Here is an 18225-nt window from a genome sequence, read left to right as displayed (position 1 = left end):
TGACAAGCTCATCATGTCCAGTGGGTCTCAACACAACAGCACCCAGGACACCTTCAGCCTGGAGACGACTGTGATCCAATATGGAGACGAGCTGAAGACTCCTTTAAGAACACTACATCTTGATGCAGTAACAGCCACTTCGGATCTCAGAACTCAGCTAACCAACCAATCACCAACTGCCTGTATCTCTGCCTATGAGCCTGTGCAGCACTACACTGCCTGTTGGCTAGACTTGCAAAATAGAAAGAAGGTATGCATTCCTACACAAATTTGTCACAATTAAAGAACAGAGGCCATCTTAGAAAGGCCAATGTCATTATTGAAACAAATATAAGCCAGAGTATTAAAAAGAAAGTGGTCCCTCAAAGTATAAGTTACATGGAAGTTCAAATGAACTATGCTAGTAGGAAATAATATTTTTGAAATAAATATCTGATTGTATATGTTTAATGTAGTGCTCTGTCCAAAAAGGATTTTCTTGAAAAATAACACTTTACAAATGTTAACAAACAAGTACATTCCTATTCAGATGTAGGTACAAGCGAGCACTTGTTGATCTTGCAGAATGCCTTGCATACATATTGTGTTAGCCTTGTTTTTTGTTGTTGCAGTTTTATATAGTGCAGACTCGACTGGAAGGTATTGGAGCGCTTTACATGAGCACCAGTTACATAACACAAGGACCAATTCATTTTTTTTGGTAGGTATATGGAGATTAACCCCTTCCTCGCTGATGACGAGCTCAGCTCGCCATGAGCGTAACCTGCCGTACGCTGATGACGAGCTGAGCTCGTCATGTAACGCGGTAATTTTAAAAATGCCGCGCACAGCGGGAAAAGCCGCCGCAGCGATGCGGTTAAGGGGCATATTTACAAGGATTGCGTTAAAAGTATCGCCGCTTTAGCGGCAGGAAACTGCCGCCAAAGCAGCGATAATGGGCTTTTGATTATTTCAATAGAAGCTCATGTTCAGGTGTAAACCTGGGCTGCTATTGGAATTCTCTGGAATTCTCAAGAGCCTATTATCAAGCTCATTATTGCCAGTTTCCTGCCGCTAAAGCAGCAATAATTTTAATGCTGTCCTTGTAAATATGCCCCTAAGTGATTTGCCCAGGATAACAGGATGTGGAGTCGACCCCGAGGCTCGAACCTTGGTTTCCCAGCTCCAAATTCAGCAGTCTAGGCATAAGACCACATCCTCGTACTGCTTCAATATGACTTCTGCATTCATCAAATAGTCCCTGCCAGCTTTTGAATACTATGCGCCCCTTGCATGGCAGTAGAAGTGTCTGTAAGTGTGGGCTCAAAGAGCCACGCACAGTGCGAACCATGCCGACCGCCTGTCACACATGACATGGGGCACGTGATATCTATTCATCACACAGGCAGTCTATAAACACCTGTTGATACTGAGCAGGCAGATCTGTGGCCCAGAGCATGGCTCAAGGTACAACACTGAATTCCATTCCACCCAGTGTAAACACCCTGTCCAGGTACTCTCACTCAACCCGCACGTGTCTCTGTCCCTGGAGACATCTGTCACGGACAGACACAGACACGACTGATATATGGGTTAATACACACATGTGCGACAGCAACGTTTTCAATGTCCTATGGAATATGCTTGCTGATTGCATGTCCAGGTTACCATTCAGCGCCTTGAGACCCTCACGGGTGAGTAGCGTGCTTACAATTCCCTGATTGATGTATTGACCATTACTGGGAGATGATCACAATGAGGCATATATGGAAGAATGTGAAGAGGCATTTATGGTTCATGATATTCATTTATTGAGCCTAGAACAACCCGTTGTTCTGGAAGATAAATGGAAAGAGGAGATGGAGTTCAATAAGGTAATCCAGATTATTATGTGCGGTCGGCCAGAGGGAAGGGAGATCCCAGGTGCATTAAAGAGTTACTTTAAGGTACAGGAGGAATTCGCTGTGGGAAACAGTATTGTGGTGAGAGCTGACAAATGTATACCTCCCTTGAATCTGAGGAGGGTTACTGTGGACATTGTGCATGAAGGACACATGGGCATTTCAAGTACCAGGAGGAGAGTCAGGATGAAGTTTTGGTGGCCAAGAATAGACATGTTTGTTGAACACCGATGTGTGGGGAGTGTGCTACAAGCGACAAGTTGGCCGAAGCATTAACTCCTGATCTGCAGGCTGTTGAGTTTCCTCAAGCACCATGCCGGAAGTTGGTATTATTGGGCTGTTTTCTGTTTTACCCAGAGAGGAGGCGTTTGGCACAGTAATGCTTGATTACCCTCAAAATGGACAGAAATTAAAATGGTGAAGGAAGTCATTTCATAAAATGGTGTGTGTTAGATTTGGGGGTCTCTAGTTGGCACAGGTTGGTACTTGTGACAAATAGGGACCCTTGCCTCTAGTCAGGGTAAGGGGGTACACTCCTAAAATAACCCCTGCTCACCCCCTTGGTAGCTTGGCATGAGCAGACAGGCTTATCTCAGAGGCAATGTGTAAAGCATTTATGAACACATACAGTAACCAAGTGACAACACTACAGATGGACACCACACAGGTTTTATATAAAAAAATAAGTATTCTTTATATAGACTTAACACAAGACCATAAATGAAAAAAATCCACAATACTGTACTTAAGATGGTAGTTTTAGCTTAGTTCTGTTCAGTTCTTAAGATGCAACAATTTGCGTAAATGTACCTTATGCGTTGTGCTTCCACAACAAAAGTGTTTCAGCGATGGAAATGTGGCAATGTTCCGGTGCAAAAAAATAAAGACATGAAGATATTCCAGATGCGGCACGCTTCTCCAATGATGCGAGAAGTCTCAGCTTGATGCAGCAACTGCAGCGGTGACACCCTTGTTCCGTGATGCGACGACAGCAGCTTCGGCTGCAACACTCTTCTCCGAAGTTGTGAGACACCTCCGCGCAATGCAAAAACTACAGCGGCGACATTCAAGATGCGACGGCAGCAGCTCCGACGGCAGCACGCTTCTCCGTGGATGCGAGGCGCTTTTCTTGATGCGGTGCAATGCGACAGCTACAGCGGTGACATCCAAGGCAAGCTCTGTTCCAAGCCCTTGGAGATCCTTCACAAGTTGAAAATAAAGTACACAACGTTCCTTTCTCCTTCCTTTGGCAGTCAGGCAACCACTGCTGGCCAATCCCCGAAGCAGCACTTCTGCTTAGGGATAGTCTCTCCTCAGTTTCTTCAGGTTCCTCTCCGCAGCAAAGGTTTTTTCTTGTAGTCCAAAAGTGATCTAATTTCATGGGATCAGGGTCCCAATATGTATACCCCAAAATCCTTTGTCCCCAGAGGGCAGAGGGGCCTTTGCCCAGTCCAAACCAGTTCTGGAGCACTCTGCTTACATGACTCCTTCTTTCCTTTCACAGTGCAGGGCAGAAACATTAGACGCCCCATAGGAGGTGGAGCCAGCATTGCAGAGGGAAAGCACAGCCCTGGAGCACTTCATTAACATGATTCCTTCTCTTCTTTCACTGTGAAGGGCAGTAAAATCCGACGCACCATAGGAGGTGGACCTAGCATTGTGGAAGGCAGGCACAGCCCTATTCAGGTCCCAGGTGCAACTCCTCCCTTCCATCTAGATGCAGATCTCTCTATTCAGCACTGGGCTCCCAGCCTGTCTCCTGGAATCCCCCAGTCCTGTCACTCACAAACCTAGACAAGGAATACACAATCTAGCAGAGGCAGGCCTGGACAGTTATGCAAGAAAATACCTACTTTCTAAAAAGGGGTATTTTCAAACACAGAATGTTAAAACCAACTTCGCTAAAAGATGTATTTTATCATTCTGAGTTCAGGCATACTAAACTCGAATTTCTGCCGTGTTCCCTGGGTCAGTTAGGATTATAAAATGTAATAATCTAACTGCCCATTCTGGCCTATGGAGAACAGGTAGCCTTGCAATAGTGAAAAACAAAAATGGCTGTAATTCACTATTAGGAAATGCCACACACTTCAGGGCTTGTCACACCTTATACTTACAATGCAGCCTGCCCTTGAGCCTACCATAGGGGTGTCTGATATGAAGAGAAGGGAAGGTTTAGGGACTGGCAAGTGGGTGCACTTGCCTAGGCAGCATGGCATTACCAGACTGCACACAGGCTCTGCAATGGCAGACCTTAGACACACTTTTCCAGGCTGCTTCTGTGGGTGGCACAACCAGTGCTGCGATCCCACCAGCAGCATTTGATTTACAAGCCCTGGGCACTCCTGGTTCACGGTACTGGGGTCTGACAGGTGAACCAAACAAGCCAATCATGGAATCACTAATCCATACATTATTTTACAATAGGGAGCACTTGCACTGTGGCACTGGATAGCAGTGACACAAAGCTTCTAACATCAGCAAAAACACGAGGCAACAGCAAAAATTGGAAGGGAGACCCACGCCAACGGTACCAGGTCTAACAGTGTGGAACTCTTGGATGGAGTTTTCTGCAGAGATGGGATTCCCCAGGAAGTGGTGATGGATAGTGGTCCTCAGTCTGTCAGTAAATACATTGAGAGTTAGTTGGAGAAGGGTGGGGTGACACATATAAAAATTGCTGTGTTCCATCCCCAGCTAAACAGCCCAGTAGAAAAGTCTGTGGTTAAAGAGGCAGCTCAGCTCTCTGGGAAGGGGGGTTTGCATTACAGGCTACGTTGCTGGCATACAGGACTTCTCCCACTTCAGTTACTTCTGTGCGCCCTTTTGAGTTATTGAGGGGATGCAAACCTAGCGCAAAATGAGTTCCCTGCTGGCAAAGGATCTGAAAGAGAGTTGTTGCTGAGGTTGCCGATGTGGATTTTAAGGGGATGCGGCACAGAGTGGAGGACTGTACATTGTGCGGATAATTTGCCCTCGTCAGCGATAAAGTTACATCCTCCCCAGGACTTTAAGTGGGCTAGAAAATCTGGGTGGGGTCTCTCAAAGGGGAGTGGCTTATGTAATTAAGGGCGTGGTGTTAAATAATCCACAAAATCTGGGTATGGTTGTTGAGGTTTATTCACAGCACAGCAACACAGCAAACAGCTTCCAGGTCCACAGGAACAGTGCAACTGCTCTGAGACTTGGAGGACAGTAGTGTTCTAAGAACACTTAAAGAATAACAAAGGATACTTAAAGGTACAGGATAAAATATACAAACATGAAATGTAACACACCTCCCTTCAATACAAATAGAAAATGACAGGAAATCATGTTACATAATCATTGAATTTAACAGGACCCAATCTCGAGCGATTAGATGACTTGACTCTTGAAGCAATGGAATTTTTAGTATTGTTCTGAGAACATGGGGAAGAAATTAAATGCGAAGTGGGACACTTTGCAACCCGCCTGATGTTCCAGAGTCTACCATCTTGAGTGATAACACTATTGCTAAAGACTTTAACTATTTTCATGGGTTTTCCAAACTTGTTGGAACATTTCGGAATTAAACCAGGTTTCTTAATTCTAACCACATCACCCACAGCAAAGTTAGAAGACTTAACATTTCATTTCTTATCATACCATTCTTTAGACTTAGCTTGTTTAGTTTCAACTTTCTGCGCAGCTAAATCAACTAAATTTTCAGAGAAAGATCTGTTAGCACACTTATCTCTGAACCACCAAGGACATATGGATGAAATTGGATCACGTCCTTTGAGTAACCAATTTTAGAAACATCAGAAATGAAACCTTTCAAAACTCTATTAAAGCGTTCTACTAGGCCGTTTTCATGTGGTTCATAATAAGAGACTGTATGGTGTTTTATAGAATGTAATTTGAGAAAATCCTCCATTTCCACTGATGTGAGTTGAACACCATTATCAGTGACTAAAACAGAAGGGCAGCCTTCTCTAGCAAAAACTTCCTTAAAAAATTCTACGACCATACCGGTGGAAGCAGAGGAAACAAACTTAACCTCTGGCCATTTAGAATGATAATCAATCAAAACAAGGGCATACCTAGAATCAACAGGAAGACACATAAATGGACCAGAAATATCAAAAGAATTTTTTTTCCATGGTGTTGTAGGCCAAGAAGTAGTTTTCAAGGGGGGAACATTGGTTTTCAACATCTTGTCATTTCCCATACAAACAATACATTCTCTGACTTTTTGTTCCACCAAACGATCCAAAGATGGCCACCAAAAAAAATTCCTGATCAATCTTTTCATGGCAGACATTCCGGGATGAGATTTGTGTGCAATATCTAAAATTACACTTTGCACATTGTAAGGTGGAACACATTTACCAGATTTGAAAACCAAATTATTCTCCAATTCCAATTCATTTGAAATATTAAAAAATGGCATAAAGTCTTCCTTCAAAAATTTCTTTTCTGGCCATCCTTCTTGTATAAATTTTTTTATAGCTTGCAAGGTGAGATCCAGGTTATCAGATTTTTCCCACATTTCTTCAGAAATCTCAGTAAAGGAAGTAGAAAGAACATCTTGTAATAACATTACAACATCTGAATCACTAGAATTCTTATTAACAGAACTTTCACATGGATGGCGAGACAAAAAAATCTGCAACAACATTTTTTTTTCCTGGAACATATTCTGGAGTGAAAGAATATTCCTGGAGTCTGGAAGTAAGTCTGGAGATGCAAGCTGTGGAATTCCAACCTCCACCAGGAGAAAGAATATTAACTAATGGTTTGTGATCAGTTCTTAACACAAACTTACTTCCCCATATAAAATTCCTGAAATGCTCAATTGCCCATACACAAGCCAAAAGTTCCTTTTCAATGACCGCATATCTGCGTTCAGTATCATTGAGAGTGCGAGATGCAAAACATACATTCCATTCATCTTGACCTGATCTTTGTGATAAGACAGAACCAATGCCATACATACTAGCATCTACAGTGATAACACACATCTTATTTATGCAAAAAGGTTTAAGAGTAGGAGCATGTAAAATGTCGTTTTTAATGAGATCAAATGCCACCTGTTGTTCTTTTCCCCAAACAAAATCATTTCCATGTCTCAACAATTTTCTTAGTGGCTCCATCTTGGTGGCAAAGTTATTGACAAATTTACTATAATATTCGCACATACCTGCAAATGATAATAACTGATCTCTATTGACAGGTGAGGGAGCCTTGCTGATTCCATCCACATTGGATTTTTTGGGAAAAACACCATCCCCAGACAAAGTATGACCCAGATATTCAACGGTAGACTGAAATAACTTACACTTTTTTGCCTTCAAAGTAAGACCACTTTTCCTTAACTTTTCACAAACGCAATGTAAATGAGCCAAATGTTCCTCATCAGTACTAGAAAAAATCAAGATATCATCTTGGAAACACTTCACAAAATGTTCCACATCCCTAAATATATTATACATGACCCTCTGAAAGACAGAAGCTGCCGAAGCCAACCCAAACGGCATCCTTGCATACTGAAAAAGACTTTGAGGAGTGATGAAAGCTGTGAGACATTTAGAATCATCTGTCAGGGAAATTTGGTGATAAGCTGATCTTAAATCAAGGGTAGAGAAAACTTTGGCACCTTCTAGCATGGAAACAACCTCGTTAATGTTGGGAAGGGGATGGCAGTCTACTAATATCGCTAAATTTAGTGCCCTCAGGTCCACACACATTCTCAAAGATTGATCGGGTTTTCTTACTAAAACGATCGGGGAAACCCATTCAGCTGAGTCAATAGGTTCTATAATGCCCTCATTGACTAAATCATTCAACGTTTTCTTAAGTTCTTCCCTAACATTGATAGGAACACTTCTCAACTTTTGCTTTACAGGAACCACTCCAGCTTTGAGTTTAATTTTATGTGAAAAGTTTTGAAGCATACCCAACTTGTCCGAGAAAACATCCTTAAATTTTGACTGGATCATATCAATTTCCTTTTCATTGGAAATGGCAGAAATATTACAATCCTCATAAATTTCACCCAACATAACAGGATCTTCTGCACGGGGATTGAGTATTATACCAAATCTCCATTGATCCATCCAACCAATCACATTCACTCCTCTTTCAGCAATATGTAAACTAATTTGAACACACCTGGATCTAAATGTAATCTTAACCACAAAATGCCCTAAAATTTCTACTCTTGACCCGTTGAAACTGAGTGCACGAATACATGAAGGAAGAATATCATTCAAATTCAGTACATGTCTTAATCTTTCTTCAAAATAATCCTTAGTGATAATGGTCCAAGGTGACCCTGAGTCAGCCATTAGATTGAGACTAATCCCCAACACAAACATTTCACAAATGGGTTTCTTAATGCATTGACTTTCTGAACTGATTAAAGAAATTTCCTCATCTAAATAAACTACAAACCCTTTATTGATTGAAGAAACATTCTCTGTGCTTTCAACAACACTATTGCAATCATTCTGTATGTCATTTGTAACTACAGCTACTTTAACATTTGAACCTTGTAAATATCTCCCTGAATCTCTACACATATTGGAAAAATGTCCTAGCCTTCCACACTTCCTGCATTCTTTATTTATGGCAGGACATCTAGGAAATGAAGCAACATGCATTCTACTGCCACATTTGTAGCAGATCACAGATTTTTCAAATCTTTTGTAATTTCCCGTGTTACCAACTTTGTTGTTGTTTGTATTAAAACGTAAATTTTCATTATGCCTTTCACCTTGTTTGACTAAACAAACTTCATCATGGGAATCTGGCTTACTACTAGAATGTTTTTGCACAGTAAGCATCCATTTCTCAGATTGTTCTAGTGACTTGGCAATTGAAATTGCCTCTGATAATTTAGGATCACCTAATTCCCATAAACGCTCGTGTTTTTTTATTCTTGACATGAACAATAATTTGATCTCTTAACATTTCATCACATATAGTGCCAAAATTACAGTGAATGGCCAAAGATCTTAAAGCAGTTATGAAATCATCAAACGATTCCGAGTCTAGTTGAGCACGAGTATAAAACTTATACCTATTCAGAGCTATGTTGGAAACTGGTTTGAATCTTTTCTCAATTCTAATCAGTGCTTCCTTATACACATTAGAAGATTCCCCTTCACCCAACACAGGAGGTATAGGTGGTAAAGCTCTAAATATCATTTGCCCCTCAGAACCGAGACAATGTAAAAGAATACTTTTCTTCCTCTCCGCCCCCATTCGTTCACCATCTATAGCTTTCATGTAGTTAAAGAACTCCTCTTTCCAGCGAGTCCAAGGAATGGGTGGATCACCCTTATTTTGTAAAAACTTTTCGGGAGGATCAAACTGCATGTTTAGAACATTAGAACACTGTGTATAGTAATTTGAAAATATATACTGACTTATATATAGTATAATAGTATTTTGACTTATATATATTATAGTAATATGAACACTACACAGTAGTTCCTTATGGTCAAAATTACTACTAAACTGAGAGAAAATGTAATGTGATTAATTGTTGCTGACTGGATATAATTACTAACAGTAAATTGTGAATTTTCCAAACTTGTATACAAAAACCAATTATTATTATTTTTTTTTTAATTCAGAATATAAAAGCCAACATTTCTTGTTTATAATAACGCTCTGAAAATAAATTACGATTTGCACCCAACGCGGAGTAAAACACGTTCTGTAAAGCTGTAATTCTGTCAGATTCTTCCCACTCGACAACACGGCAAATCCGTAGTCATGGAGATGCATTATTCTCCCAAAATGGCCGCCACGCTGTTTGACGTTGCGTTGTGACGTCTTGACGCACGTATGGTTGCGCGATGACGTTTTAGTTCAAGCGCTCCTCTTTGTAGAAGCCAGTGACGAGTGGAATATGACAGAGTGTGATGCGCAAGTAGAATTCCTTTTGTTGATGGCAGATGTGAACCGCTGTGTGGTCGCGCACTGGTCTCGCGCCCAGCTGCTCCGCTCACGATCCGCTCCACAGGATTTGAAGGTAAACACTCACAGCAAACTCACCAAAAGCGTCAAAAATCTTTTATCCAGTTGTTGGTAGGAGTTTTGAAACGGGGTTTTCTTCTTTCTTCATAGAAGGTCCGCAGGATGTATAAAAACGTGGTTTTCCAAACTAAATCGATATTTCTTTTCCCCAAATTTATCAAAATAATTAAATTGTTTCAAAATCAAAACTCCACCTCTGTGCTGTAGTCCTCAAGTAGAATGAAGTCACCCTCGTCGCCAATTTTGTTAAATAATCCACAAAATCTGGGTATGGTTGTTGAGGTTTATTCACAGCACAGCAACACAGCAAACAGCTTCCAGGTCCACAGGAACAGTGCAACTGCTCTGAGACTTGGAGGACAGTAGTGTTCTAAGAACACTTAAAGAATAACAAAGGATACTTAAAGGTACAGGATAAAATATACAAACATGAAATGTAACACGTGGCTTAAACACATAAGCTAAAAAGCTGTGGTTAGCCTGGTGTGCCGCCCGACTGGTATTTTGCTGCTTGCGTCACTGCATCCAGATATTTAATACTACCAGTAATATTACACCTACAAGAAGTCGGGTCAATTGGCTTTACCAATGGTTGTTTGTTGCATAATATAAATACACAACAACTACGGGTACGCTGTTATTATAGCATTGAACATGCTTCAGTTCTTAAATGATGAGACAGTGAAAGAACTAGAAAGAGTCTCTTTGAAGTTAACGTCACAGGCAGTGAAGGGGGGCCCTGCTGCAGAGGTAAGATTCCCCCCCCCCTGAAAGTAAGGGCAAAATTAGAAGCCCGATAGCAGTGCTTTGAAGGGGAAACAAATAGTACAGGTACTCATTTAAATGTGGCGAGTGGGCGGGGCTAGGGGAGGGGCTAAGAGCAAGACATCCTGATACTTATTGAGTGCAGTACTAGTGGCAACACATTCCAAAACTCATGAGAAATGCGTTTCTGTAAACAAAACGGGTTAACTCGTTACACAAAAGGAAAGCCAAACGCGGTGATGTTTTGACATTTCCTTGTTTTATGATATTTGCTGTTTCCCTACTGTCATATGCTGTTGCTTGGCACAATAGTATATATTCAAGCGTGCACACACAGAGAAAGAAACAAGCAGACATGCACACAAAAAGCATTCTACATATTTCCCTTAATATACCTCCCAAGAGTGTCTCGATTCCACCCCCCACCCTGTTCTCACCTTTTTCCTCATATAAAAACGCCCACAGGCACACAGACAAACCTAAGCAGACACTCAGGCACAAGAATCAGGTAAGATTAAAGTCATTTTATCCACGTTACCTTCCTTGGCTTTCTTAATGACGACATCACCGGGCTGCCTGGGTTCCTGTGTTTGCAACACAGCAGGATGGCGAACACGGGCCGTTATGCAAATGAGCCCAGGCTGAAAAGGTCAGCGGGGGCTCAGCTCACCAGTCACTGCTACAGAAGTGCCTTGGCTGTCAGAGACAGGTCACCAGCACTAGCAGCCAATGCACCTGCCGTTTATGAGTACCGATTAGCTCCTCGGCAGTAGAGAAGTGCCGGTACTCGGAGTTATAAAATTCAGAAGTGTCGGTGCTCAGTACCTGTGAGTACTGACCCATTTAAAGCACTGCCCGAGAGGGACCCGTCTCAGCAGCTGCTTTTTAGAACTGCCACCGCTGAACACCAGCCAGACCCGGCCCACTTAAAGCCCTGACCCTCCCCCGTTAATGACCCATAGTGCCCTGTCATCGCCCCTGTGACCTCACACAGCCCCTCTCCGGTAAACTTTGCAGCTGAGATTGTATCAATCACAATAGCGAACATCTCTGTGGGGTTTTGCCTGCTCAGCGTCAGAGATAAGAAACTGCAAACCCCAGCAGGACGTGGCGCAGACACTCGTTTGGTGGCATCAGCCAGTGCCAGGCTCGGTCCCGGTAGTGCCTTTCACTGGTGCCCCCCTTTCACTAGTGCAGGATCCCTCACACACTGAGCTAGATGAGGCCTGCTCTCCGAGGTAGCGCCTTGAGCCAGGCGAGGCCTGCCCCTTAGGTAGCGCCTTGAGCTAGACCAGGCCTGCCCCTTAGATAGCGTCTTCAGCCAGACCAGGCCTGCTCTCCTAGGTAGCGCCTTGGAGGAGACGAGGCCTTCTCCCCCAGGTAGCGCATTGGAGCAGACCAGGCCTGCTCTTTTAGGTAGCGCCTTGAAGCAGATGAGGCCTGCTGTCCTAGGCAGCACCTTGAGCCAGACGAGGCCTGCTCCCCAAGGTGGCGCCTTGGAGCAGACCAGGCCTGCTCTCCTAGGCAGCGCCTTGAGCCAGACCAGGCCTGCTCTCCTAGGCAGCGCATGAGCTAGACCAGGCCTGCTCTCCCAGGTAGCGCCTTGGAGCAGACGAGGCCTGCTGTCCTAGGCAGCGCCTCGAGCCAGACGAGGCCTGCTCCCCATGGTGGCGCCTTGAAGCAGACGAGGACTGCTCCCCCAGGTAGCGTCTTGGAGCAGACGAGGCCTGCTCTCCCAGGTAGCACCTTGGAGCAGACAGAGCCTGCTCCCCCAAGTAGCGCCTTGAAGCAGACGAGTAACTAAACAACCAGAAAGCCAATACTGTAACTTCTATTCAGCTAAACTGACCTACGCGCAAAGAATCAAACTGAGTGCGGGACAGTGAGACAAATCACAGATTTAATCTCTTTTATTTCAAGAATTTTTTGAAAAAATAGGTTGGTTCAAAACTTCACCACAAATTTTTTGCAAACACAAACAATACAGGAAACAATATTCATAAAAATTACATTTTTCTTAAAACAAACATTAATATCACAACAATTAGAGAAAATACCTACTATCATACTAAGTTGATCAACATATGCAAGCATCACTCACTCTCTCATACACATCATGCACTCCAGACTCACTACATAGATGAAATGTCATAAACAAATTTGAAAGGGAATTGGAAAGAACACAAATTAGGAAAACACCATAGAAACCAGCTCTTAGGAAATCAGTTTCTTTTAAATAATCACACAAGAAATAATTTATTCTTTGCAATCTTATGGTGTGGTAGAATGGTCTACGCGTTTCGAACCCTTAATAATTGGGTAGGGTTCTCATCAGGACCTTAAAACTGAAAGAGAAGAATACAAAAACTCAATCAGAATCCAATGGGGGGAGATGGTTTTAGGTTCTAACTGCCCATGCATGCCCTTGCATCCTACCTTGTATGAGAGCTCACGATCCACCCGGACGATGACCAGCTGAAAAACACATTAATTGGAATACTGAGTAAGCCTACCGTCAGCCAACCTAGGCATAAACTGCCTATCTACTACCTGAATTTTACTTACATGGAGGACGGGAGTTTTTCGGCCGAGGGTTTCTGTGGAGACACAAGCATGTTTTGGGAGGGTATTAGCATATATAACGTGCCTGAGTATGAAATCAGTGATTATGCATGTACGGCGCCTGGCTTACTTGTTGGATGTGTTTGGATGCTTTCTTCGAGGGGGACACTTGCCACACGCGCCTCGGTTCGGAATTGAATCACGAGTTTGAAGCTAGACAAAATGAGGGGGGAGACTCGTTATTCTCGTGTGTAGTTCAAACGGCGAGTCTAGCTTGTCTATATAACTTGGTGTGAGTCCCACATACCTTCAGTTTGCAACGCCGGCCATATCTCTTTATTGTAGTCCGCGGGACACCGTCTGTGTGTTCCGGTGGAGAGCGGCTTGATTATTTCACGTCTATTTCCTGGTCATTAGGCTTCTGGGAAATGTAGTTTTCGCTGTCGGGAATTGCGAAAACCCTTGCTTTCTCGGGGAACTTTAGAGATGGCGTACTGTCCTCATAGTTCTTATTCCGTACATACCGGTATGTCCCGTTTTCCCTCCAGGGCATATTTAATAAAAAAGTCTCTTGTGCAGGTGTAAAAATGTGAAATTGATAAATTAGAAATTCAAGATGCTCCGTGATTTTGTGTCTCATGGAGTCTTTTCTCTTATCGTGCTCTATTAAATTGTTTATTTAGCGGAGTGTGGTGATGTCTGCGGTTTGGGCTAGGTGTTTGGGGAGCATTCCAAGTGGTGTGCCAGTGAGTGGTCTTCCTTGTCGCATAACTGTCGAAGGGTGATTGCAGTTAGTGTGTAGTTTGTCCGGAATGGGCCGAGTGGGACTGGAAATTGCCCTTTTTGCTCAGTACAGTTTAAGTAATTCAGATAATTCATTCAGGCCTTTGGTTACCGTGTCGAATTTCAGTATTAGCATCGCTTCTCTTTGCATTAATTTTTTGTCCAAATCGCCCCCTCTTTGATCTTTGTCGACTTTAAGGATCACTGTCCATTTTAAATCGACTTCTTTGTGGTCCATCGTGATCCAGTGATTGACCAACGGAGCTGTCAGGACTTTCATTCTTATTCGGGATTTGTGCTGCGTTATGCGCAATCTTACTTCCTGATTGGTTTTGCCGATGTATAATAAATTGCACGGACATTTAATCCCATATACCACGTTACGTGATTTGCAATTTGTAAAAGCAGTATGTTTCCAGAAGGTTTTTCCATGTTGAAACACTGAGCCTTCTTCTGTGGACGAGCAGCAGACGCATGTCCCGCATTTTTGTGTCCGACTACTGGAGGAAGCCCTAGGTAGCTTCTGATCGAGACAACCTCTTTTTGGGGGAGGGCCGCTCTGACTAGATGGTTACTTATTGATCGATTTTTCTTGAAAGCGAATAGGGGTTTGGCATTAAAAGAAGTGTGTAGATTTTTGATTAGATGCCAATTCTTTGCAACCACTTTTTTTAGTGTATTGGAGTTGGGGCAGAAGGTAGAGACGAAGACTATTCTGTCCATTTCTTTTTTAGTTTTCCTCTCTAGTAGGCTCTCACGTGGTGTCCACCACGCGCGTTTGACTGATCTCTTCAGGAGTTTCTTTGGATATCCCCTATTTATCAGGTTGTCTGTCAACTTTGCTGCGTTATCCATGAATTCCTCTTTGGAGTGGCAGTTCCGCCGAATTCGTAGGTATTGCCCATAGGGCAGATTATCCTTCAAACTCTTTGGATGATTGCTTTTATAATGGAGTGACTTATTCTAGTCGGTCTCTTTTTTGTATAGGGTGGACGAGGCCTGCTCTCCTTGGCAGTGCCGTGAGCGACCAGGCCTGCTCTTCTAGGTAGCGCCTTGGAGCAGACGGGGCCTGCTCCCCCAGGTAGCGCCTTGGAGCAGATGAGGCTTGCTCTCCTTGACAGCACCGTGAGCCAGACCAGGCCTGCTCTCCTAGGTAGCGCCTTGAAGGAGACGAGGCCTGCTCCCCCAGGTAGCGCATTGGAGCAGACCAGGCCTGCTCTTCTAGGTAGTGCCTTGGAGCAGACGAAGCCTGCTTCCCCAGGTAGCGCCTTGGAGCAGATGAGGCCTACTCTCCTTCAATAATCTACAGTAACTGCTGAAATGGGGACTCCCAAGCAATCTGCCTGTCTAGCGCCGGGAAACACTTTTTGTGTAGCTGTCGCGCTTAATAAGCTTAAATAATAAATAAATAAATTGGCAGCCCTGTGAGCCAGACCACGCCTGCTCTCCTTGGCAGCGCCGTGAGCCAGACCAGACCTGCTCTCCTAGGTAGCGCCTTGGAGCAGACCAGGCCTGCTCTCCTAGGCAGCGCCTCAGAGCAGACCAGGCCGGCTCCCCCAGGTAGCGCCTCAGAGCAGACCAGGCCGGCTCCCCCAGGTAGCGCCTCGGAGCAGGCGAGTCCTGTTCTCTTAGCCCTTGAGCCAGGCGAGGCCTGCTCTCCCAGCCTACTTTAGTGGGTTCACAGCAAGAGATAGCGTTGCTGAGTGTGTTAGTCCTTCGTGACTTTGTATTAAAAGTGATCTTGCCTCACATCTGTTAGTGTTTCTGTATGTAGCACCAGCACTTGTTCACAAGGACTGCACACGCCGAAGCACTAAGGAAGTCGCGGTAAATTCTTCCCATTAAAAGGTGAACAAAACTACATAAAGATATTCGTTCTGTGCACCCGCTCTTCACGAGCTACTGTTCACCAGGGGGAATCGGGCAATAACCACGCCCCAATCCAATTCGGGGTAAAAGGCCGCTTTATTGGACAGATAGGCATTACATTATATAATAACATAACATATCATAGCATCAACAATTTCCCGATCTAACACGAATGTAGACAAAAACATGCATAGGTATGGAAAAAATATTAGATGGATCCAAATAACTGTCGCCAAACAGTGAACAGATCTAACATAAAAGCATACATAGAAAAAACTATCACCTCAACAAACGCTGAAAGAGAAAAATATACAGCTAAATTTGTAAAACACTGTAAAACATCGTTAAAACTGGGAAGAAGAACGAAATGGGCGATGAATAGGATGGTTGGGGTGGGGTAGAAAAAACAAGGGCAGAGAAAGGCGGAAACAGCAATAGGGAAAGAGACGCAGATAAAATTAAAACTAAAAACATCCTACTGAACCAACATGTGTAATTAAGGTACTGTCTCTAAAACAGCACCACTTCAACACCAAGGATTGATGTGTAAAATTCCAGCAAGCAACTCACGAATGTGTAGCAGATAAACCTCATTACCCATGAAAGAAAGGTGCACCCCATCATGCCGGAAAAAGTGAAAATCTGCTCTGTTAATGTCATTATGCTCTAACCAAAAAATACGATTTATGAAACAAAAACGTTGCAAATCCCTGTTCACTTTTCTCCGTGCACGTTCCACGGCCGTGTAACTAGTTGCCCCTCTCCACACTCTCCTGGGCAGTAGAGCAGTCAAAATGAGCTGACAACGGGGCCATGTTTTCAATAGAATTTCCATGTCAGCTTTCATGTCAATCAGAAAACCTAAACCAGATAATTGGACCAAATCATTTTCTCCCAGATGAAGTAACAGAAAGTACGGCATGGTTTGAAAATAAAACTCACTTATCAGTGGGAGCAACTGTCCCCACCTCATCCCACTTTTGCCCCACCAAGACAAGGCCACTGCATCAGACGAGAAGCCCAAATTGCGGCCAAAATGACGTTTATCCGCCTGCGTGGCAGCCCACTTGATGAACGAGTGGCCAATGAGCCATACTTGCTTGCGACCTGAAAAGAAAAAAACAATTAATAGCCAAGATCTAAATAATCTGATTGAGCTGTCTAATATGACGTAAAAAGCAATCGGAAGACCATCGCCCTAATAATTTAATGCTGTCAACGGAGAAACCCCACCTGGCCGCCTCTGAGGCTGCCCCAATGTGAAAAGAATGAGTACCAAATCTCTTGGGTTCCTCACCAATGAGTAATAATGACTTCCGAAGTATGGCTAACAATTGAGATGCTTTAAATAGAGAGCCATCCTGGTGGCGGAACACAAAAGTGAAAAGGGCACCTCCAATGCTGGAGAATTCGGACCACGCTTGCATGGGCAAAGAAATCCCCCCATGGCCTGTAACCCAACAATTCCGACACCCTGAAAGCCCCAAAAAAGAGCCATACCATGCACAGTTTTGATAAACAGACTTCAAATGCAGAAAAACAAACTTTTGGGAGGACAGCGATGATCCTCGCCAATAAGTTTAATGATATGGGGTCTCTCTGGCGTGAACCCCGACTCCGCTGTTTGGACCAACCCTGAAGCATTCTCTTACCCATTTCTCCCACTGTTGGTTCGTAACCCCAGAAAAAATTGCCATAAAAGGAAATACCTGCTAACTTGCCGGCTATGGTTGGGGAAGAAACATGTTTCTCAATGTTAAACATAATAAATCTCGCTACATCCTCCCTACGCTGTCGTAAACCCCCACCAGTGTGAGATCGGACCAGGGCACCTGAATCAAAATTCCAGCCAAGCTCTTCGGTAAGCCAATTTGGTGCTTTTTGCGAGAGATTTCTCGATGAGCTGACAAGCATTCACATCCCCAGAGTCCATAGCTCGCTGGGAATGGGAGTCTTCTGCGAATCCGCTCCCAGCGCCAAACCACGGAATCTCTCCCACTGAAAACGAGACAGGGCATCCGCAATATTATTGTCTATGCCAGCAATGTGCTTGACCTTGAACACAATATTTAGCTGTAAACATCCAAGCATAAATAATTGCAGCGCTTCAGCAACTGTCTATCTTTTGCTTTCTGGCCGTTGACCAAATCTACCACAGACTTGTTATCCACATTGAAAAGCACTGTCTTATTTGCCAATTTGTGACCCCATATTCGGAGAGCCACTATAAGTGAAAAAAATTCCAGAAAGGCAATGCTCTTCTTAGTGTCAAACCAGCCCTCCGGCCATTTCTCCGCACACCATTTACCATCCCAAAAGAGGCCAAAACCATGAGCACCAGAAGCATCAGAAAAAA

At 43.6% G+C, this 18225-nt stretch overlaps 1 protein-coding gene and 1 long non-coding RNA gene across 2 annotated transcripts in view; one reads left to right on the top strand and one right to left on the bottom strand.

Annotated features, from left to right (window-relative positions):
• Positions 1–18225, top strand: part of MPL (MPL proto-oncogene, thrombopoietin receptor) — a 285621-nt gene that overhangs the window by 27701 nt on the left and 239695 nt on the right. The window lies entirely within an intron of this gene.
• Positions 12538–13604, bottom strand: LOC144807936 (uncharacterized). The gene is made up of 5 exons (XR_013606529.1): positions 13525–13604; positions 13348–13430; positions 13221–13252; positions 13092–13130; positions 12538–13000 (listed from the first exon to the last, which is right to left on the bottom strand). It is a non-coding gene; the product is annotated as an uncharacterized LOC144807936 (long non-coding RNA).

This window comes from Lissotriton helveticus, chromosome 1_2 (genome assembly GCF_964261635.1).
Source record: "Lissotriton helveticus chromosome 1_2, aLisHel1.1, whole genome shotgun sequence".
In the NCBI taxonomy this organism is placed as follows: Eukaryota; Metazoa; Chordata; class Amphibia; order Caudata; family Salamandridae; genus Lissotriton; species Lissotriton helveticus.
The sequence above is the reverse complement of the archived record's forward strand: the minus strand, read 5'-3'. Positions and strand labels throughout refer to the sequence as shown.